General features: G+C 40.7%; 1 long non-coding RNA gene across 17 annotated transcripts; it reads left to right on the top strand.

The window, feature by feature from the left end:
* Positions 1-769: 769 nt before the first annotated feature.
* On the top strand, positions 770-21,611 carry LOC141506399 (uncharacterized). Of its 17 annotated transcripts, none has more exons than XR_012473842.1 (11): positions 770-2,373; positions 2,534-3,350; positions 3,758-3,902; positions 6,005-6,099; positions 6,613-6,767; positions 7,093-7,193; positions 7,449-7,585; positions 7,989-8,177; positions 8,524-11,528; positions 13,317-20,867; positions 21,412-21,611. It is a non-coding gene; the product is annotated as an uncharacterized LOC141506399 (long non-coding RNA). The 17 variants fall into 17 exon arrangements; XR_012473854.1 differs by having other exon boundaries at positions 770-3,350; positions 8,524-8,733; positions 11,374-11,528; XR_012473845.1 differs by having other exon boundaries at positions 770-3,350; positions 8,524-8,733; positions 9,199-11,528.
* The last annotated feature ends 2,549 nt before the right edge of the window (positions 21,612-24,160 follow it).

The following is a 24,160-nucleotide window of genomic DNA, read 5'->3' as shown; positions in this document are numbered from 1 at the left end:
GACACAATTCAAATATCATGGAGCTGTAGTCAGGATCACACTGGACTTAGCAGCAATTATATTAAAAGCTCGTAGGGCTTGGAATATAATATTCTGGAAGGCAAAAGAGCTTAGAATGCAACTGAGAACCAACTACCTAGCAAAACTGAATGTCCTCTTGCAGGTACAAAGATGGACTTTCAATGAACCAAGGAAATTTCAAATGCTCCTGTTGGAATCGCCAGAGCTGAACAGAAGGTTTGATCTTCAAATACAGGACTCAGGCAAAGTATAGAAAGTGGAGGAGAAGAGGAAAATATGAGGGACTTAATGATGATGAACTTCATATATTCCTGTATAGAAAAATGACACTGATAATACTCATATGAACCTTCTCATTTAAGAGAGCAGGTAGAAGGAGCTTTTATAGTTGAAGCACAAGAGAAAGCTGAATTTGAAGATATATTGTGGTATAAAAATGGAGTCAATAGATAAAAGGGAGATATAATGGGAGAAAGAAAAAGGAGAGGAGGAATAGGCTAAGATATTTCATATACTAAGATTTTTCTTTATTACAATGAGCTATTGCAGTGATATGGAAGGGGGAAGGCAAGGGGAATAAAGGAATCTTTGCCTTCATCAGAGGTGGCTAGGAGAGGAAACAGCATATATACTCAATGGGGTATAGACATCTGTAGTAAGAAGGAGAGAAGGGGGACAGGGGGAAGGGGGGTGTTATGTGAGTGATGGAGGAGAGGATGCACCATGGGGGGAGAGTGGTCAGATATAACACATTTTCTTTTTTACTTCTTGCAAGGGGCTAGGATTAGATGGCCTGTCCAGAACTATAGGGCCAGGTAGATGCTGGGAAAGAGGTGCTATGTGGGTTCGGGGCCTCTTGGCCCCAGGGCTGGGGATCTGTCTGCTGTGCCACCACTCAACTACCCTACAGCAGAGAAAGAGTGAAAGGAGAGAGAAAATATAGTTCATGGTAGTAGAGAAGTATGAATAGAAGGAGTTGCAATCAGCAATGGCAATGGTGGAAAAATATGGAAGTAACTTTTGTGATGGACTTATACTAAAGAATGTGATCCACCCACAACAGGGCTGGTGGTGTTGGAACACAGACTGAAGCATATTTTTTATTATTATTATTATTTTATGGGGTGAGTTGCAAGGCAAATGGGACTGGGTGGCCTCCCTGAGACCCCACAGCTGGGTGATTGTTGGGTGTCTGAGGCCAGATTTGGACCTGGGTGCTCCTGGCTCAGGGGCCAGTTGATCTGTCTGCCATCCAGCTACCCCTACTATTATTATTATTATTCTTTTATTTTGGGTGGTTTTTTTGGTTTTTGTAGGGCAATGGGATTGGGGTGACTTGCATGGGGTCACACAATTGGGTGATTATTGGGTGTCTGGGGCCAGATTTAGGCTTGGGTGCTCCTGGCTCCAGGGCCGGTGCTCCATCCACTGCTCAACCTGGCCATACCTACTATTATCATTATTATTATTATTATTATTATTATTATTATTATTATTATTATTATTTCTAATTTTAATTTTTTCTCTCCCTTACTTTACCCTCTTCTGTGGGTCTATATTTTTTTTGGTGGGAGGGGTTATTATGTTTACTCTTAAACAAAAATATTTTAGTAATGAAAAAATATTTGTACAAAATAAGAATTAATTAATTAATTAATTTTAAAAAGAGTAAGAGTGAGAGGCAGAAGGGGGTGACAAGAAGGAGGAGCAGAACACAGAAGGCTTTGCTTTTACTGTGATGTGGTAGCTTATATCTTTCTCTTTTGCTGATTGACGGTTGCTTACTGAGAGAGATGGCCAATGGCACATTGCGGCTATGGACAGAAATCACTAAATTTCCATGTATGAGCTTCAGCGCCATTTCAAAACACTGATCCTGATGGATGGATATATGTTTCCTCACATTTCCCTATGTAGCCAGTGATAATGGTAAGACTGTTTACTCTTACCCCTTGTCCTTTCACCCCTTCCACATGCCATCTTTTCCATCTTCTTTTCCCTCTTCTACTCTCATGTCTCCCCTTTAAAAACTTCTATCTCTTCCAGAAACTCTATCCCTTCCTCTTCTGTTTCTCATCATTCTCTCACCATCTCCAACCCTTTCCCTTTCTTTGAGTACCGAACCCTCCAAGTGCCGAAGAGCCAAACACTACGTTTGGTAGGGTGTGTCTGGAGTACTGGGGACTTTGGAAGGCAGTGGGGACAATTCCCTCATGCTCACTTTCCCTAGCTCATAATATCACTCTTTCATAATTTTGGAATTTATGCCCTACATGGGGATCACACTAACCACCACTGTCTTGATTTTGAAACTCATCACCGAGAACAAGATTCACCAGGTCTTCTGAAGTGGTGAGTTGCTTTTTGATAGTCTGAAACATTGCCAGGGGCATTCAGGGTGAGGGCTAAGAAGTCTCTCCTTGAAATCATCACCCACATATCCATCCATCACCCCATCCATCCATCCATCCATCCCTCCCTCCATTTATCTATCGATCCATCAATTAAACAGCACTGAGATTCTGTCATTGTGCACGATGCTTGGGAGACATTTAACTTGAACTGAGGACGAAGGCAATTTTTGCACCTCAAACCTGGACCTAAAATCAGGTAAATCAAAATTGAAATCTGACATCATGCATTTGTGGTAGTCTTGGCAAGTCACTGACCTTCATTCTCGACAGTTTGCTCATCGTTAAAATTTACCTCACAGGACCAAAATGAGATCATATTGGGTAAGTGACGGCAACAGAATGAGGGAATCAAAACCACAAGATTCTAAGTTCAGGGCAAGGAAAGACAACATCTTTCTTGGGGAATCAGAGTAGATTGCGTGATGTTGGGGTCATTGAAGCTGAATTCTGAAGGATAGGCAGGGTTTCTATAGGTGAACATTACTTGGAATGGGGCATCCTGGGCAGAGGGACACTCTCTGGAGATTTCATGATATGGAATTACTGTGCCCTTCATTTTACTATGAAAGTTCTTTGAGGGTAAAGATTCTTTAGGGCCCTGATATTAAATACTCATTTATGTGCCCTCTAAGGTTTAGGTGGATAGCAAGGTGGAGGGTTATAGGATATGGTTCTGTTATACTGTCATTGTTGTTCTGGCAGTGACCCTGTTTGTTTACAGCTAGACTTGGAGCTTCACGGCAATTTCTGAGTATGAAAATCACATTGAGGAAGATCCTGGCTTCATCTTCCACTTCTTCCTCACTGCCTTCCTTCCCTTCTGCTTTGTTTACTGCACAACAGTGGAAACATTTCCTGAGGTGATCCAGTTTCACTTAAAGCACTGGGAGGACAGTGTGTATCCCCTGATGACAGGTGAGCTTTTTATGAAGAAAGTGTTGCTGTAATGGATCCATAGTTTCTTCCTGTGTGGCTCCAGAGTGAGAAGACTGAAGTGACTATATAGTCACTAGGCTGCCTCTTCCTGATTCTCTTCTCTCTTCTTTCTTCTGTCTTCTCTTCCTCCTTCTCTGTCCTTTTCGTCCTTCTCTGTCCTCTTTCTCCTTCCCTTTCTCTTATCTCCCCTGTCCTTTCCCTTCCTATCATGTCACCTTCTTGTCTCCTCTTTTTCCTTTTCTTTCCCTTTGTCCTTCTTTTATGCTTCTTCCTAATGAGGTATTCCTGTTTAACTGCTCCCTGTCCTTTTATTCCTTCCAGACTTTATCTTGGTCCTGGCAGATGGAACAGGATGCCTACTTTTTTTCTTTCTTTCCTTATGAAAGGTCAGTCTGGCTGTGATGAAATCCATTTGTCCCATGCTCAGTCTCCTGTTGCCCTTTGCGGACCTGCATGAACAAGTATATGACAAACGCCACCCTGATCCTGGGACGGTACCAGAACAACATGGAGGCCTTCTTTATCATGAAGGTGAGTGACTGGGCCCCATCTTCCTGTGGGGGGTTCTGGTGTCTCCATTGTCTTGTGGCCAAGATCCTTGATGATGTACAGAAGTTCTTAGTCAGGTGCTTGGGGCTTCCACTGAATATTCCTAAGATATTGCATAGATAGTTATCAGAAGTCTCTTCTAGGTGTGCAAGAATTGGAGTAGTTTTTCTTTATTCTTTTGGTTTTTGCAAGGCATTTGGGTGAAGAGACTTGCCCAAGCTCACAAAGATAGGTAATTATTAAATGTCTGAGGCTGGAATTGAACTCAAGTCCTCCTGACTCCAGGGCTGGTGCTCTATCCACTGTGCCACCTTTCTGCCCCTGGAATAGTTTTTCAATAGAATGAGATGAAGGACCCAGAGTTAAGAAAATCTAGATTAAGTCTTGGTCATTCCACCTACTAGCAGCTGTGTGATACTCTGTAAGATTTACAGCTTTCTCTGTTTTAGGGGCTGAGGACTGAAAGAAAAATGAAATAATCCTTGACTGTAGGTAGCTTCCATTCCCCTGGAGGAAGCCTAATGGGAGATAAGCTTGTGATCCAAACATATAGATTACTCAAATACAAGAGAGTAATTTTTTTGGTTGAGTCAATCAGAGTTAAGTGACTTTCCCCCAAAGTCACACAACTACAGTGTCTATGGTTGGATGTGGACTCAGATCCTGCTGACTCCCAGACTGATCATCTATCCTCTTTGCCACACAGCTGATCCTGTATTTGAGAAGTATATAACACAAAAGAACATAGATAATGTTAATATAAGATGTTCTAAGTCACTATGAATAACTCAGAAGGATTCACGTATATGATTATAATTTGCCGACCGTTGTTCTAAACATTTTGGTATCTTAATAACTCAGGTATATTTCCTATTGGTTGGACTCTGCTTTCTAAACCAGTTTTGAAATTCTTTCTCCAATCACAAGGGTGCACTTTTCATTTATTCCAGATGATAGCAATCTCACTCTGCTGTCTAAACCAGTTTTGAAATTCTGTCTTCATTCACAAGGATGAACTTCTCATCTCCACAAGGTTATCAGGGTCTAGTTTTTTTTTTCCAAAATGGGCTGCATAAATATTCTATTTGTAAGTTAACCCTGCCAAAGCTTCAATACCTATACCCTAAATTCTCCCTAACAAGCTTCAACAATTCCCAACTTTGTGTTACTCCTGAAGAAGCTTTTTACAACATTTTGTTGTCCTACCTAGAGTCTCAGAAAGGATTCCTATTTTGCCTTTGATTGCCTGCTGAAATTTTCTTCCTACCTCCTCCAGAAGACAAATTCTTTTCATTTCTATGGTCCACTCTTATGGTAATCATATCATTCTTTATTCTGTTCCTCCCTCTTCCCCTAGGTTCCTGATTTGTTTTCATTTCTCTTTCATGGCGTTTATTCATTCATTTATGGCATGCTGCTGTTACGATCTGGGTCATCAGAGTGACATTGAAGACTGCTCTCAACAGATCCTAAATGAAAACAGTCGTTCCTTGGTTGAAAATCACTTTAACATGTTGACTATTTTATATTGAAATTGTAGATCAAAGATCCTGGATGCATTAGACTTTCTCTTTGGGAAAATCTGAATTCCTTGCTTGACGTAATATTTGACTTTGTTTTATAAATTCAGGTGGTATTTTCTAGCAGAATAAGTGCAGAACATAGGTCTCATTTTCTGGATTCACAGTGTATTGCCCAAATTTCTATCATTCTCCTTCTGGATAAGAACTGTTGCATGATTTATGTAGGTATTTTAAAAACCATGGTGTCTTTCAACTTGGTCTAGTGGAATCTTACCTCTCTCAGACTGAATTTGAATTGATGACAATATATGGACAGTTCAACGTTACCATGCATTGCAGTTGGGTGTCCTTTCATTGATAGCTACTTGAATCCTCTCCTCATTGTGCTGATTCATAATTCTAACTTCTCCTTGGTTTAAATGAGATGTCTTGGGTCCTCCAGTGGATGAATTCCATTCCTCAGTGACTCCAACATGTTATTGAGCTGCTCCACCCATTGATCTAAGCCTATATTCCTCTGACATTGTTTTTCTTCCTCCCTTACTGATTCCATCTGTGTAGATGCTCACATCTTCCACTATTTCTCTTCATTGAGAGAAATCTATTTATATGAGAGATTCTTGAAAGTTTCTGGAAACCGTCTACTTACCGTAACTGTGAGTCATGCAGTTTGCTTAAGTTTTCTTTCTGCTATTACCCTATTCTATTACCCTATGAGATTTCTTTTTCATAGTCCAAGGAGGTTCCATTCTAATGGTAGAAGGTAACAGGAAATGCCATCAGGACAGGAGGTGACCCTCACAGTTTTCATGTAGAGAACTACTTTTTGGAAGAGAGTGAGAGACTCCTGAGAGACTGTGTCAAAAGGGAGAAGAAGTAGAGGAGGAGGTAGAGGAAGTGGAAGGGAGGAGGAGGAGGAGGAGGAGGATGTGGAGGAGACGGAGGAGGTGGAGGCTGAACAGTGTTGCTTGGGGAAAAAGTATGAAAGTGTATGGTGGAGAGAAAGGAAGGAAAGGGGGAAAGGTGATGAGGAAGGAGTAGACAAAGTGCTAAAAGAGTAAGAGTGAGAGGCAGAAGGGGGCAACAAGGAAGAGGAGGAACAGAACAGAGAAGGCTTTGCTTTTAGTGTGATGTGGTAGCTTATATCTTTCTCTTTTGCTGATTGACAGTTGCTTACTGAGAGAGATGGCCAATGGCACACTGGGGCTATGGACAGAAATCACTTTAAACTTCCATGTATGAGCTGCAGCACCATTTCAAAACACTGATCCTGATGGACGGATATATGTTTCCCTCACATTTCCCTATATAGCCAGTAATAATGGTAAGGCTGTTTTGTCTTACCCCTTGTCCTTTCACCCCTTCTACATGCCATTTTTTCCATCTTCTTTTCCCTCTTCTCCTACTCTCTCATGTCTCTCCTTGAACAACTTCTATCTCCTCCAGAGATTCTATCCCTTCCTCATCTGCTTCTCTTCTCTCTCTCACCATAGCCCACCTTTTCCCTTTCTTTGAGTACCCAACCCTCCAAGTGCAGAAGAGCCAAAGACTGTTTTTGGTGGGGTGTGTCTGGAGGACTGGGGGGTTTGGAAGGCAGTGGCGATGATTCCTTCATGCTCACTTTCTCTACCTCATACTGTCACTCTTAGAGTTTTGGAATTTATGCCCTACATGGGGATCACACTAACCACCACCATCTTGATTTTGAGACTGATCATGGAGAACAAGATTCGCTGGGTCTTCTGTACTGGTGAGATTCTTTTTGATAGTCTAAAGCTCCCCAGGGTCATTCAGGGTTAGGGCTAAGAAGTCTAGCTTTGAAATCATCACCCACCCATCAATCCATCCCCCCATCCATCCATCCATTCATCCATCCATCCCTCCATCTATCTATCCACCCATAGATTAAGCAGCACTGAGTTCCTGTCATTGTGCAGGATGCTAGGGAGGAATTTAACTTGAACTGAGGCTGAAGGCAACTTTGGCATGTCAAATCTGGGCCTAGAATCAGGAAGATCGAAACTGAAATCTGACATCAGGCATTTGTGGTAGTATGAGTCTGGGCAAGTCACTGACCTTCATTCTCCACAGTTTGCTCATTGTTAAAATATACGTCACAGGACCAAAATGAGATCATATTGGGTAAGTGATGGCAACAGAGTGAATGAATCAGACAAAACCACAAGTAACAGAAAGCTCCCAACAAGATTCTAAGTTCAGGGCAAGGAAAGACAAAATTTTTCCTGGGGAATAAGAATAGATAAGATGTAGGGGTCATTGGAGTTGAATTTTGAAGGATAGGTAGGGTTTCAACAGGTGTACATTACTTGGAATGGGGCATCCTGGGCAGAGGGACTGTTTCTGGGGATTACATGACATGGAATTACTGGGTCCTTCATTTTACTATGAAAGTTCTTTGAGGCTAAAGACTTGTTAGGGCCCCAATTTTAAATACTCATGGATGTGCCCTCTAAAGTTTAGGTGGATGGCAAGGTGGAGGATTATACAACACTGCTCTATTGTACTGTCACTGCTGTTCTGGCAGTGACCCTGGTTGTTTACAGCTAGACTTGGAGCTTCATGGCAATTTCTGAGTGTGAAAATCTCATTGAGGAAGACACTGGCTTCTTCTTCCCCTTCTTCCACACTGCCCTCCTTCCCTTCTGCATTGTTTACTACACAACAGTGGAAACATTTCCTGTTTGACTTAGGACAGTGTATCCCCTGATGACAGGTGAGCTTTTTATGAAGAAAATGTTGCTGTGATAGATCCATAGTCTGTTCCTGTGTGGCTCCAGAGTGAGAAGACTGAGGTGACTGTATAGTCACTAGGCTGCCTCTTCTGGATGCTCTTCTCTCTTCTTTCTTTTGTCTTCTCTTCCTCCTTCTCTGTCCTTTTCCTCCATCTCTGTCCTCTTTCTCCTTCCCATTCTCTTATCTCCCCTGTCCTGTCTCTTCCTATCCTGTCACCTTCTAGTCTCCTTCTCTTTTTCCTTTTCTTTCCCTTTGTCCTTCTTTTACTCTTCTGCCTACTGAGGTGTTCCTGCTTTAACTGCTGCCTGTCCTTCTATTCCTTCCAGACTTTATCTTGGTCTTGGCAAATGAAAAAGGATGCCTACATTCTTTTTTCTTTCTTTTGTAAAAAGTCAATCTGGCTGTGATGAAATCCATTTCTCCCATGTTCAGTCTCCTGTTACCCTTTGCGGACCTGCATGAACAGGTATATAACAAATGCCACCCTGATCCTGAGACGGTACCAGAACAACGTGGAGGCTCTCTTTATCATTAAGGTGAGTGAGTGGGCCCCATCTTCCCATGGGGGATGCTGATGTCTCCATTGTCTTGTGGCCAAGATCCTCAATAATATACAGAAGTTCTTAGTCAGGTGCTTGGGGCTTCCAATGAACATTCGTAAGATATTGCAAAGATAGTTAGCAGGAGTCTCTTCTAGGTACAAGAATTGGAGTAGTTTTTCTTTTTTCTTTTGGTTTTTGCAAGGCATTTGGGTTAAGAGACTTGCCCAAGCTCACAAAGGTAGGTAATTATTAAATGTCTGAGGCTGGAATGGAGCTCAAGTCCTCCTGACTCCAGGGCTGGTGCTCTATCCACTGTGCCACTTTTCTGCCCCTGGAATAGTTTTTCAACAGAACGAGATGAGGGACCCAGAGTCAAGAAAATCTAGATTAAGTCTTGGTCACTCCACCTACTAGCAGCTGTGTGATGCTCTGTAAGATTAACAGCTTTCTCTGTTTTAGGGGCTGAGGACTGAAAGAAAAATGAAATAATCCTTGACTGTAGGGAGCTTCCATTGCCATGGAGGAAGCCTAATGGGAGATGAGCTTGTGATCCAAAAATAGATTACTCAAATACAAGAGAGTAATTTTTTTGGTTGAGTCAATCAGAGTTAAGTGACTTTCCCCCAAGGTCACACAACTGCTGTGTGTCTATGGTTGGATGTGGACTCAGGTCCTGCTGACTCCTAGACTCATCATCTGTCTTCTTTGCCACACAGCTGATCCTGTATTTGAGAAGTATATAACACAAAAGAACATAGATAATGTTAATATATGATGTTCTAAGTCACTATGAACAACTCAGAAGGATTCACGCATATGATTATACTTTGCCGGCCATTGTTCTAAACAGTTGGGTATCTTAATACCTCAAGTATATTTCTTATTGGTCTGACTGCTTTCTAAACCAGTTTTGAAATTCTTTCTCCAATCACAAGGGTGAACCTCTCATTTAATCCAGATTATAATGATCTCACTCTGCTGTCTAAACCAGTTTTGAAATTCTGTCTTCATTCACAAGGATGAACTTCTCATCTCCACAAGGTTATCAGGGTCTAGTTTTTTTTCGAAAATGGGCTGCATAAATATTCTATTTGTAAGTTAACCCTGCCAAAGCTTCTATACCTATACCCCTAAATTCTCCCTAATGAGCTTCAACAATTCCCAACTTTCTCCTATTCCTGAAGAAGCTTTTGACAACGTTTTTTGTCCTTCCTAGAGTCTCAAAAAGGATTCCTATTTTGCCTTTGATTACCCTCTCAACTTTTCTTCCTACCTCTCCCAGAAGACAAGTTCTTTTCATTTCTATGGTCTACTCTCATGGTAATCATATCATTCCTTATTCTGTTCCTCCCTCTTCCCCTAGGTTCCTGGTTTGTTTTCATTTCTCTTTCATGGCATTCATTCATTCATTCATGGCATGCTGCTGTTACAAACTGGGTCATCACAGTGACATTGAGAACTGTTCACAACAGACCCTAGATCAAAACTCCGTCATTCCTTGGTTGAAAATCACTTTGACATGTTGACTATTTTATATTGAAATTGTAGATCAAAGACCCTGGATGCATTAGACTTTCTCTTTGGGAAAATCTAAATTCCTTGCTTCAGGCAATATTTTCTAGCAAGAATAAGTGCAGAACATAGGTCTCATTTTCTGGATTTACAATGTATCCCCCAAATTTCTATCATTCTCCTTCTGGATGAGAAATCTTGCACAATTTAGGTAGGTATTTTAAAATCCATGGGGTCCTTCAACTTGCCCAAGTGGAATCTTACCTCTCTTAGACTGAATTTGTTACCGTTCATTGCAGTTTGGTGTTCTTTCATTGATAGCTCCTTGAATCCTCTCCTCATTATGTTGATTCATAATTCCAACTTCTACTTGGTTTCACTGAGATTGTCTTGGGTCCTCTGGTGGATGAATTCCATTCCTCAGTGACTCCAACATGTTATTGAGCTGCTCTACCCATTGATCTAAGCCTATATTCCTCTGACATTGTTTTTCTTCCTCCCTTAACTGATTCCATTTGTGTAGATGCTCACATCTTCCACTATTTCTCTTCATTAAGAGAAATCTATTTACATGAGAGATTATGGAAATTTTATGGAAACCATCTCCTTTTCATAGCCATGATTCATGCTATTTGCTTAAGATTTCTTTCTGCTGTCTTACTTTCTATTACCCTATGAGATTTCTTTTTCATAGTCCAAGGAGGTTCCATTCTAATGGTAGAAGGTAACAGGAAATGCCATCAGGACAGGAGATGACCCTCATAGTGTTTCTGAAGAGAACTGCTTTTTGAAAGAGAGTGAGAAACTCCTGAGACTGTGTCAAAAGGGAGATGAAATGGAAGAGGAGGAAGAGGAAGTTGAAGGGAAGAGGAGGAGGAGGATGTGGAGGAGACGGAGGAGGTGGAGGCTGAACAGTGTTGCTTGGGGAAAAAGTATGAAAGTGTATGGCGGAGAGAAAGGAAGGAAAGGGGGAAAGGTGATGAGGAAGGAGTAGACAAAGTGCTAAAAGAGTAAGAGTGAGAGGCAGAAGGGGGCAACAAGGAAGAGGAGGAACAGAACAGAGAAGGCTTTGCTTTTAGTGTGATGTGGTAGCTTATATCTTTCTCTTTTGCTGATTGACAGTTGCTTACTGAGAGAGATGGCCAATGGCACACTGGGGCTATGGACAGAAATCACTTTAAACTTCCATGTATGAGCTACAGCACCATTTCAAAACACTGATCCTGATGGACAGATATATGTTTTCCTCACATTTCCCTATATAGCCAGTGATAATGGTAAGGCTATTTCCTCTTACCCCTTGTCCTTTCACCCCTTCCACATACCATCTTTTCCATCTTCTTTTCCCTCTTCTCCTACTTTCTCATGTCTCTCCTTTATCAACTTCTATCTCCTCCAGAGACTCTATCCCTTCCTCATCTGTTTCTCCTCTCTCTCACCATCTCCCACCCTTTCCCTTTCTTTGAATACTCAACATTCTAAGTGCAGAAGAGCCAAAGACTGCTTTTGGTAAGGTGTGTCTGGAGGACTGGGGGGTTTGGAAGGCAGTGGGGACAATTCCCTCATGCTCACTTTCCCTAGCTCATACTGTCACTCTTTCACAGTTTTGGAATTTATACCCTACATGGGGATCACACTAACCACCACCAGCTCTTCTGTAGTGGTGAGTTTCTTTTTGATAGTCTGAATGTTCCCCAGGGCCATTTAGTGTTAGGGGTAGGAACTCTATCCTTGAAATTGTCATCCATCCATCCATCCATCCATCCATCCATCCATCCATCCATCCATCTATGTATCCATCGATTTAACAACATTGAGATTCTGTCATTGTTCAAGATGCTAGGGAGGCATTTAACTCGAACTGAGGACAAAGACAGCTTTTGCACCTGGAACCTGGGCCTAGAATCAGGTAGATTGAAATTAAAATCTGACATCAGGCATTTGCAGTACTATGACTTTGGGCAAGTCACTGACCTTCTGTTCTCTACAGTTTGCTCATTGTTAAAATATACCTCACAGGATCAAAATGAGATCATATTGGTTAAGTGATGGCAACAGAGTGAGTTAGTCAGACAAAAGCACAAGTCACCGAATGGTTCCAACAAGATTCTATGTTCAGTGCAAGGAAAGATGACATTTTTCTTGGTGAACCAAAATACATTGCATGATGTAGGGATTATTGAAGCTGGATTCTTAAGGATAGCTAGGATTTCAACAGGTGAACATTATTTGGAATGGGGCATCCTGAGCAGAGGGACCCTCTCTGGAGATTACATGACACAGAATTACTGTGCCCTTCATTTTACTATCAAAGTTCTTGGAGGGTAAATACTCATTAGGACCCCCGATATTAAATACTTTTGGATGTGCCCTCTAAAATTTAGGTGGATAGCAAGGTGGAGGATTATAGGAAAATGTTCTGTTGTACTGTCACTGCTGTTCTGGCAGTGACCTTGTTTGTCAACAGCTAGACTTAGAGCTTCACAGAAATTTCTGAGTGTGAAGATCTCATTGAGGAAGACCCTGGCTTCATCTATGCCTTCTTCCTCACTGCCCTCCTTCCCTTCTGCTTTGTTTACTACACAACTGTGGAAACATTTCCTGAGGTGATTCAGTTTGACTTAAAGCACTGGGAGGACAGTGTATACTCCCTTATGACAGGAGAGCTTTTTGTGAAGAAAGTGTTGCTGTGATGGATCCATAGTTTGTTCCTGTGTGGCTCCAGAGTGAAAAGACTGAGGTGACTGTATAGTCACCAGGCCACCTCTTCTTGATCCTCTTCTATCTTCTTTTTTTCTGTCTTCTCTTCCTCCTCTTTCTCCTTCTCTGTCCTCTTTCTTCTTCTCTTTCCCTTATCTCCCCTGTCCTTTTCCTTCCTATCCTGTCACCTTCTTATCTCCTTCTCTTTTTCCTTCTTTTCCCCTTTGTCCTTCTTTTTCTCTTCCTCCTACTGAGGTGTTCCTGCTTTAACTGCTACCTATCCTTGTATTCCTTCCAGACTTTATCCTGGTCTTTGTAGATGGATCAGGATACCTACTTATTTTTCTTTCTTTCTTTTCTGAAAGGTCATGCTGGCTGTGATGAAATCCATTGGTCCCATTCTCAGTTTCCTGCTGCCCTTCGAGGAGCTGTGTGAACAGGTATATGACTAACACCACCCTGATCCTTGGATGGTACCAGAGCAACATGCACCTTCTCTTTATCATGAAGGTATGTGACTGGTCCCATCTTCCCTTTGGGGAATTTGCCAAATGTAAAAGGGGATAAGAAAGCTCTCTGAGGAAAATAAATCCTTTAGATGCATAATGGAGCTAAAGGACGCTGATGACTTTACAAGAAATCAAGACAGTATACTTCAACACCCAAAGAATGAAAAGCTAGAAGAAAATGTAAAACATCTCATTTATTAAAACTGATCTGGAAAACAGATTTAGAAAAGATAATTCAAAAATTATTGGGATACCTGAAAGTCATCATCAGGAAAAGAGCCTTGACCTCATTTTTAAAAATTCCTACTAGAAAGTTGCCCTGATATCCTAGAAGCAGATGGCAAAATAGAAGTTGAGAGAATTCACCCATCTCTCCCAGAAAGAGATCCAAAAAACACCCCCCAGGAATATTATAGCCAAGTTCCAGAACTCCCAAGTCAAATAGAAAATATTACAAGCAGCCAGAAGCACACATTTCAAATATCGTTGAGCTGCAGTCAGGAACACAGGGCTTAGCAGCAATACATTAAAGGCTCATAGGGCTTGAAATATAATATTCCATTAGGGAAAAGAGCTTGGAATGCAACTGAGAATCAATTACCCCTCAAAACTGAACATCCTCTTCCAAGAGAAAAGATGGATTTTCAAGGAAATGGTAATTTCAAATGTTCCTGTTGAAATGACCAAAGCTGAACAGAAAGTTTGACCTCAAGTACAGGACTCATGTGAAGTATAGAAAGTGGACAAGAAGGTAAATTATGAGGGACTTAAGGATGATGAACTGCATGTATTCCTCCATGGAATGATGATACTGATAATACTTATATGAGCCATCTCATTGAATAGAGTAGGTTGAAGGAGCTTTTATAGATGAGGCACAGGAAAGAGCTGAATTTGAAGATATAATATATGGTAAAAATGGAGTCAATGGGTGAAAGGGAAATGTACTAGGAGTAAGACAAAGTTGAGGTAGAATAGGCTAAGATATTTCATATGAAAGATATTTCATGTAGCTTTTGCAATGTTATGGAAGGAGGGAAGGTGAGGGGGAATGAGGGAGCCTTCATTCTCATCGAAATGGCTGAGAGGAAAAAGCATACACACTCTCAATAAGATATAGACATCCAGAAGAAAAAGGAGAGAAGAGGGATGGGGGAGGGGAGAAGGGATGTGGGTGATAGAGGAGAGGGTAGATCATAGGAGAAGGTAGTCGAACATAACACACTTTCTTTTTTTACTTTTTTCAAAATTCTGGGATTGGGTGAGTGTGAAGATCTCATTGAGGAAGACCCTGGCTTCATCTACCCCTTCTTCCTCACTGCCCTCCTTTCCTTCTGCTTTGTTTACTACACAACAGTGGAAACATTTCCTGAGGTGATTCAGTTTGACTTAAAGTACTGGGAGGACAGTGAATACTCCTTTATGACAGGAGAGCTTTTTATGAAAAAAGTCTTGCTGTGATGGATCCATAGCTTGTTCTTGTTTAGATAGATCCATAGTTTGTTCCACGGGGCCAGGTGTTTGCTGGGTCTCTGGGTGGGATGTGGTCTTGGTGCCTCTTGACCCCAGGACCAGGGCTCTGTCTGCTGTGCCACTTGGCTTCCCCACAGCACATTTTTGAAAAGGGACAGAGTGAAAGGAAAGAGAAAATATAATAGATGGTAGTAGGGAGGAATGGATGGAGGGAGTTACAATCAGCAACAGCAACTGTATAAAAATATGGACATAACTACTATGATGGACTTATGGCAAAGAAAGTGATCCACCCAAGACAGAGCTGATGGTATCAGAACACAGACTGAAACACATTTTTTTCCTCTTTCTTTTACTCCATTTCTCATGAGGTTTTCTGTGGGGGAGGATTATTATCTTTACTCTTAAACAAGAATATTTTAGTAATGTGTAAATAAATTAAAGAAAGTATATGAGGGGGAAAAGATAATTAGGATTGCTAATTATAATGGCAATGAATGACATATTGTCCATTAAAAAATGAGCATAGAGTTGTCCCTAAAGCAGTACTTTCAAGATGAGAAATGGAGTCAGCAATCTAGGGATGAAGTTTTTCAACATTGGAGGCTGATTAGTAGGTATCACGTATCTCCATCTGAAGATGGAAGGTTTGAAGTCTAGAGCTGACAAACTTGAGAAGGAGGTTAAAGAGATAGCATCCAAATTAATAGGGATATAAGAATGAGGGCAAGGAGACAAAATATCCAGGAACCCCAGAAAGAGAAAGTCATGGAAGGGGTTACCAGGTGTCAAATCTGATATTCTTTAAATTAGAATTATAATATTTCTTAATATATTTCTTATCAGGAGTTTAGTTTCTTAACTTTTAACTAGGGGTTATAAAATGCTAGTCTGCTATGTAAAGCCTGTCTTATACCATGTTGACTTCATCTGTGTCAATATTTATCTGGTATCACAATGTTGGTCTCTTGATTAACAAACCTTAAGATAAGAGACATCCTGAATGAGCAGAAAGAAAATCCTATTGTTGTTTGCAAAACATTTACTCTTCAGTGTAACTGTTATTCTTGTCAACAGGAATTTTCAGTAAATATTATAAGATTTGAGAGAATTGTATTTGTAAAACCATGTCATCTATGTGAAATCTTATTGGTCAGCCACCTAAAGTTTTACAGTTCTTTGTCTAAATTGTATAAAAAATTTTACAGTTCTTTGTCTAAATTGTATAAAAATTCCCTAAAATGTTGGGAAAGCATTAGCATTTGTAAAGATGTCATCCACCCATGGATTTCTGGTAAGATCCTAGAGAATTAAACTTCATTTATAAAACTAACTTTGTTGGGGCAGCTAGGTGGCACAGTGAATAGAACACCAGCCCTGGAATCAGGAGCACCTGAGTTCAAATCCAGCCTCAGACCTTTAATAATTACCTAGCTGTGGCTTAGGCAAGCCACTTAACCCCATTTGCCTTGCAAAAAAAACCCTAAAAAAACTAACTTTGTTGTTTTATTTTAGCCAAAGGAAAATAATAGTTAACACAAGTTAGCAAAAAGATCATTCATCTATGAATTCATTTAAGATTGTTCTGATATGTAGCTCAACCTCATGAGAGTTATTGATGTATATATGCAGGAGATATTTGCTAGTGCACAGACACCTCCAGAAGAGGCTAAGAGATAATCCAGAGTAAGCAATCTGGCTATCTAAAACAATATTGACCAGAGAATGCAGTGATTATTGAATATCGGGAAGAGCTTGAGAGGTGTCATTTGCAAGGGGTGAAAAAAGTAAGGATTAAATTAGAAAGAATGGCTTCATACTTCCAGTGACCATACCACAGCAGCAAATACTCAGTCCTCTTGGATGTGTACTAGAGAACATTTTCTCAAAATCTTCATTTTGTCTGGGAGTACTGAGAGTCAGTATCATAGTCCCAAGGGAAAGAGTCAGGAGCTCCATCAAAGGGAAAATCCTGGAGAGACAAATTCTCATGAACCTTCTGCATCCATGTGTTCTTTTCCCTGATATACTCAGTCCAGAGTCTAACCTGTTGAACACTGTTAATTTATGCACAGCAATAGACAAAAAAGAAGTACAACAATACAGGGAAGTGTAGATAGCAAAATAGTGCTATACGATGTTGGTAGTCAGTGGTTGAATCAATATATCTACTGTATATTATGTGACAGTTTCCTGGTGGCATTGGTCTTTTCAGTATGTAGGGAAATACAACATGTTACCAGGGCACATTGTGCATGCACTTGTGTCTTTTCTTTTTTTTGGGGGGGGGGGTGGCAGGTTTCAAGGCAGTGGAATTAAGTGACTTGCCTAAGATCACATACCTAGGTAATTATTAAGCCTCTGAGGCTGGCTTTGAACTCAGGTCCTCCTGACTCCAGGGCTGGTGCTCTATCCACTGCCCCACCTAGCTGCCCCACACTCATGTCTTTTTACTGAATACTTGCTTTGATTGTGAAACTCTGCTAAAGAGAGAAAAATCTGTGATGTTTCAATCTGTAATTGGAACAAAATCAAATTTGTCCCTGGTAACTCAGCACATATCCAGTAGGATCAAACATCCTTCACTTTGTTTGACTTTAGGTAAGTGTCATAGTTGACAGTCAGCCACCTCATACATTCTACCTTTTAGCTAGGCTAGGATTTAGCAGCAACTACATTAAGGGCTCATAGGGCTTGGAATATAATATTCCGGAAGGTAAAAGAGCTTGGAATGCAACCAAGAATCAACTATCCAGCAAAAATGAATGTCCTCTTCCAGGGGAAAAGATGGACTTTTCAATGAAACAGGAATTTCAAATGTTCCTGTTGAAACAACCAGAGCTGAATAGAAAGTTTGACCTTCAAATACAGGACTCAGATCATAGAGAGCGGAGGAGAAGGGCAAATTATGAGGGACTTAATGATGATGAACTGCATGTATTCCTACATAGAAAAATGATGCTAATAATGCTCATATGAGCCTCCTCATTTGGTAGAGCAGGTAGAAGGAACTTTTATAAATGAAGCACAGGAGATAGTTGAATTTGTATATTGTAAAAATGAAATCAATGGCTAAAAGGGAAATGTACTGGGAGTAAGAGAAAGGAGAGGTGGAATAGGCTAAGATATTTCATATAAAAGATATTTTTTTTGCAATGATATGGAAGTGGGGAAGGTGAGGGAGAATGAGGAAACCTTCATTCTTATCAAAGATGGCTCAGGAAACAGCATATACACTCAATAAGTGTGACATCTGGAGTAAGGAAGAGAGAAGGGGATGGGGCAAAGGGTGGGGATGTGGGTGATGGAGGAGAGGGTAGATTATGGGAGAGAATAGTCAGATATAACACATTATCTTTTTTTTTTACTTTTTGCAGGGTGCTTGGATTGGGTGGCCTGTGCAGAACCACAGGGCCAGGTGCTTGCTGGGTCTCTGGGGTGGTATGTGGGTTTGGGGGCCTCTTGGCCCTAGGGCTGATGCTTTGTCTGCTGCTCCACTCAGCTACCCTACAGCACATTTTGAAAGAGGGACGGGGTGCCGGGAGAGAGAAAGTATAGTATATGGTAGTGGGGAGGAATAGATGGAGGGAATTACAGTCAGTGGTGGCAACTGTGGAAAAGTATGGATGTGGTTTCTGTGATGGACTTATGATGAAGAATATGATCCACCTGAGACAGCTGATGGTATCAGAACAGACTGAAACACATCTTTCTTCTCTTTTACTTTATTTATCATGAGGTTCTATATTTTTTGTGGGGGAGGGGGTATTATGTTTGCTCTTAAACAAGAATATTTTAGCATTGTGTAAAGAATTGTGGAGTCTGAACAGAAACCAAAGACTATTACCTTTAGAATATGATTTCTCTCTCATCACAATCAACTTGGATGAATGTATACTGTGGAAACAATGTAAAGACTAGGACTGCCTTCGGTGGGGGGGGGGGGGCGGGGAGCAATATTGCGGGAAAGGTGGAATTCAAAATTAATTAATTAAAAAATGTGGAACTCAAATCTTAAAAAAAAAGATCTCTACATGTTGGGAAAATAAAATAAAAATGTTAAATAAAAATAAAACCAGATGCTGAGAAATTGTCATAACCTTAGAGGAGAGAGGAAGTATCTCATTGGTGGAAGCGGGAGACAGTAAATGGAATAACTGTATACACTATCTCATGGTGAATGTATTGGTTTGCTAAATCATTTGTCTTTATTAAAAGGGAAGTCTCTCTTTGGTAGAAGGAAGGATAATAGATTCAAAAACCATATTTTATACAAAAATAATAAATAGAACTTTTAAAATCATTTTAAAAATGATCTTTTGGGGCAGCTAGGTGGTGAAGTGGATAGAGCACTGGCCCTAGAGTTAGGAGAACCTGAGTTCAAATCTGACCCCAGACACTTAATAATTACCTAGTTGTGTGGTCTTGGGCAAATCACTTAACCCCATTGCCTTGTAAAAAAAAAAAACAAACAAACCTTGGGTCACTGAAAGCACTGAGCAATTTCCCAAAGGCAGTTTAGCTTTGTACTTTTCCTCTTCAGTACTAGGTCCTGCTCATAGTCCTGTATAGTATCTTTGTAAGATGGATGTATTGATACAACAACTTTAGGGATTGTCTATCTGACTTTATATTACAGATCTTTCCTTAAAACAAGGTCTCTTTATGATAGAAGGGTTATTTCTTCCCCACCCCCACCTGCCTCAAGTTTCCTATTTCTATTTTAGCAAGCAATTTCTCCTTGTTGGTGTAACCTAACCCAGAACTTTATATTCTTTGTTTACACAGATATGTAAAATAATTCTAACTCCCTTGTTATAAGCACTCAAGCTAACACTATCAGAAAGAGCATAAATTTAACAAAAAGGATTTACAGGAACCCATAATACTAGAGAGTTCTGCTTTTGATCCCCATATAAGTATTTAGGTACAACTCCCAAGGAATTGGATCCCCTGGCTCCCATCAGAAGAAAAACACACTTGGGAAAACCCCCTTCCCATTGAACTTGGACTGTTTGAATGACTCCTCCTCATCATCGTTATTTTACATTAGGCAAAATATGTTTTCCTGTGAGGCTACATGATTATTACTTGTTCCAAGAGTTCTTAGTACTTCTGTAGAAGGATACAAAGAGGAATTTCCACTATTTCATGTTGTGGTTTCCCATTTTTGAAGCAACTGTCTCTTGGGCAGAAAAGGGACTGAAAATTGATGCTTAATATGACTTCCTTATGGGAACTATTTGGAAGGTCAAGCTTACCCTGCCCCAAGATTCTAGGCTGGTCTCTCTCTCTCATTGGGCCTGGGCCTCATCACTTGCCACTTACAGCTTATGTGACCCTGGGCAAGTCATTTAACTCTACCCTGCATCTAGAGCTATCTCCAATTATCCTGATTCATATGTGGCCACTGAACCAGATGGCTCTGGAGAAGAAAGTGAGGCTAGTGATTTAACACAGTATCTCCCTCCCATTTCTCAAGATCATATGAGTATATGTCACTGTCTCATGACTGCTTCCTTTTCCCCTTTAACTATCTTTGCTATTCTCCCCAGCTGTCTCTTTGCTTAACCTTATTAAGTTCATTACAACTCATCCTTTACCTTGTTAAAGTACCTTACTTGTGAACTTTTTTTAGTAACTTGTAGACTTTTGCAGCAACTTGGAAATTAAAGTCTAGCCTTTTCTTACCTTCTTGAGCCTGGAGAGTCTTAAATGATTTCTTCACCCAAAATGATTCACAGCTGTCTCCTTCAAATTTTCCCACCCCAGCTGCTTGGGTAGCAGAGATCTTTGGGTTCTTGAGCAGAGAAATAACATGATCATATCTTCAATGTAGAAACATCCTGCTGGAGAGCATGATTTGGAGGAAGAAGAACCTAGACAAAATCCCAGACAATGGATTTATCTAACATTAACCTTCCTGCTGCCCAGGTTCGCTTAACTTTTTTCTTGGGGACTTGGGCTTCTGAGTGTGGGGATGTCAATAAGTAGATTCAGATCCCCATGCTGCTGATCCCTGGTCGTCTTCACACCCTGTAAATAGCACAGTGTCAGATGTGAGTGGGATATTCCCTCTTAAGAGTTAATATTCCTAGTGAAGTCCTCTCAGGATTAAAAATCACTAAAACAAAGACAGACTTATTACTCTTAGACTATTCTTAGAAGAAAGAGGGAGACAGACCTTGTATTCCAAGCCAGGTACCCTCCCAATTCTGTTGGGGGGGGAAATAATAGACTATTTCCAGGGAGACCTTGTATTTTTAGTTAATCACCTATTTGATGATAAAACTATCTTAACTGGGAGACTGTTCCCATGAGCAAAGACATTGCATTCCAATGAAGCTCATAAGACTCCTCTTGTTTGATGGTAAGTAGCCTATTTCAATAAGATAGTTCTAATCCTGAAGGTTATTCTCACCATCTGGATGGTGAGGTAATATTTTATGAAAACCTTTCATTCTTTTCTTTGTTGCAGGGGTAGATTTTCACAAGCAGAATGTAACTCTGAAGACTAACCAATGAGTTGACAGAGAGGGACTATAGGAAGAAGGAGGGGATCATGTTAGGCCATATAATCTTGCTTGTCTGTCAATTCGGGGTAGCTCCTTCATCTTTACTACCTTTGTGAGACTTGGAGTGTGCCCTTTTCTCAAGAGAAGCCAAAATAAACTTTCTTTTTTGATCAGAGGAGAGTCTATATTTTTAAGTGGATTTTTATGCCACACAGGTACATATTAGGTGCTTAATAAATTCATATTAACTAATTGACTGATTGACTATGCTATTCTTTCCTCAAAGTTGGGATGAAAAAAAAACTTTTTGATGCTTAGAGGGCTTTATTAAGCAAGTTCCCTTGTCAACTCACAGCACTTGTCCTGCCTAGCATGCATTTAACCAGACACATGCACAGTATTGAACATTTAGCATAAAGAAGTTTCCTGTGATATAACAACATAGCAAAGATATTATACAGCAAGAATACAGTGGCACTTAAGTTTCTCTGGACATGGTCCCTCCTAATGCATCTGGTTTGGAGGTCAGGAGCATACAGTGACTGATATGGTACCCACTAAGTCTAAGTCACCCAAGATCACCTTGCTAGGACATTTTATTCCCTTAAATGACTAGAAAGTTGAATCAGGGAAACTAGGGGCCAGTAAGGTTCCAGGAGGGTTGCATCAGGAAAATACCAGTTCTAGGATACCAGCTTCTTTCAAGGGTGTTACGAGAACAAATGATAAAATGTTTATAAAGTACTTTTTAAACTCTAGAATGTGATATAAATGCCAGCTCTGGCATTATGGGTGCTAAGGTTAAGGACCTAGGCATGTTTCCTCTTCCTCTTATTGGCTTCATTAATTTTGTTTGGTGTCGGAGACCTTTTTCTGGCCCTCCCACCTTGGCAGAATGTTGTTACACCGATCAGGGTAAGATTTGATATAGATAATGTCCTGGGTTAACATGTTTCCAAGGGTCCCCTAACAATGAGTAATTATTATTTAAGATGCCATATATAATGCAAATTAGAGGCAATATGGCACTGCATTCAGTCTGGCATCTGACCCATACTGACTATGAGACCATCAACAAGTCACTTAAACACTTGTTCCTCCAGGCAACCCTCTAAAGACTCTCCTGGAGTTCTGCAAACTATCGAAATCACAAGCTCAGTCCCCATCCCTACCTACTGCAAAAAAAAAAGTTTGTGAGCTTCTCAAATGTGGAGAGACAGTGGCCCCTATTTGCCACCATGTTACCCTGCCTCTTGACACAGACTCACTGGGAATTCTGAGACTGGCTCTGTGTAGACTCTTTGGTCACCCTAAGATGAAGCTTTTCATTTGGAAGAAGCTCTCCAGGGAATTCAGGCTCCCAGTCCAGTCAGTGGACTCTGCCCACTTGTCCCATAGGAGCTTACTGAGCTTCTGGTACCACATTCTAACCACAAGGTGTGTTATCCTTTAAGTCCTCATGAGGGGGAGGAGCAGGGAGAAGGCATAATGAATTAGAGGGAGCCAAGCCCACAGTAATGTTCTTCCTGGATTTGATTTCTTGGGGCCATTTTTTCCTCCCTCAAAGAAGTCAACATAGTATAGAAAGAACATTGGGTTTGTACCCATTATGATTTCAGGAAACTACTTAACTTCATTGAACCTCATTTTCCTTCTCTGTAAAATGGGAAATGTGATACCTTGGATGCTCTGGGGAGAGGATCCATCTTAGTATCTTAGATTAACAGAAAAGCTTACATTTCTAATATGCTTTATAGTCACAAAAGCACTTCCCTTATAATGGTTTTTGGGGGTTTTTTTTTAGATTTTTGCAAGGCAAACAGGGTTAAGTGGCTTGCCCAAGGCCACACAGCTAGGTAATTATTAAGTGTCTGAGACAGGATTTGAACCCAGGTACTCCTGAGTCCAAGGCCGGTGCTTTATCCACTATGCCACCTAGCCGCCCCTCCTTATAATGTAAAGTAGGACAAATGAGACTCCACTGTACCCATTTTTAAAGCTGAAGAAACTGAGACTTAAATAGATAAGATGTTTTATCCAAAATCACACAGCTAGGAAGTTACCAAAGCCAGGAAAGCAAGCCCAGTTCTCCAGACTGCTTTGGTCCTGGGTGACTTCTGTCTGCTGCCTGGTCTTCATTCAGACTGAGAGACTCATAAGGGATCTAACAAATCAACCAGTTCAATCGTTTCTTTTTGCAAATGAAGTGACTGAACCTCAGTGTGGAAAAGGATGCATGTTCAAAGTTTCAAGGAGAGTGAGAAACTGAGCTGGAGCTGGAACAGAGATTCAGGGATCTTTCCTATGATACTGCATCCTCAGAGCTTTAGGAGTTCAATCCAGGGGTTCCCATGGTCGAGGAGGAAGAGAAAAAATTGATAGAAATCAAGAAGTCAGTTCAGTATAGAAATCTAAATGAAAATGAACTTAAGGGAGTTCATATAATGCAAATTAGAGACAATATGGCACTGTATTCAGTCCTGCATCTGACCCACACTGGCTATGTGACCATCAGCAAGTCATCTAAAATCTCATTCCTCCAGGCAACCCTCTAAAGACTCTCCTGGAGTTATGCAAACTATTGAAATCACAAGTACCTAATGCAAAAAGGGAGTCTTTCCCTTCTGTCCTCCCACTGCCTACTGTCCATAGTCTTTTATTGACAACTAAAGGAAAATTGGAGGTCAAATTCCAATTCCCCTCCCCCCACCA

The sequence above is a fragment of the Macrotis lagotis genome, chromosome 1, assembly GCF_037893015.1.
Source record: "Macrotis lagotis isolate mMagLag1 chromosome 1, bilby.v1.9.chrom.fasta, whole genome shotgun sequence".
NCBI lineage: Eukaryota > Metazoa > Chordata > Mammalia > Peramelemorphia > Peramelidae > Macrotis > Macrotis lagotis.
Note: the sequence above shows the minus strand (reverse complement) of the source record. Positions and strands in the feature narration are given on the sequence as shown.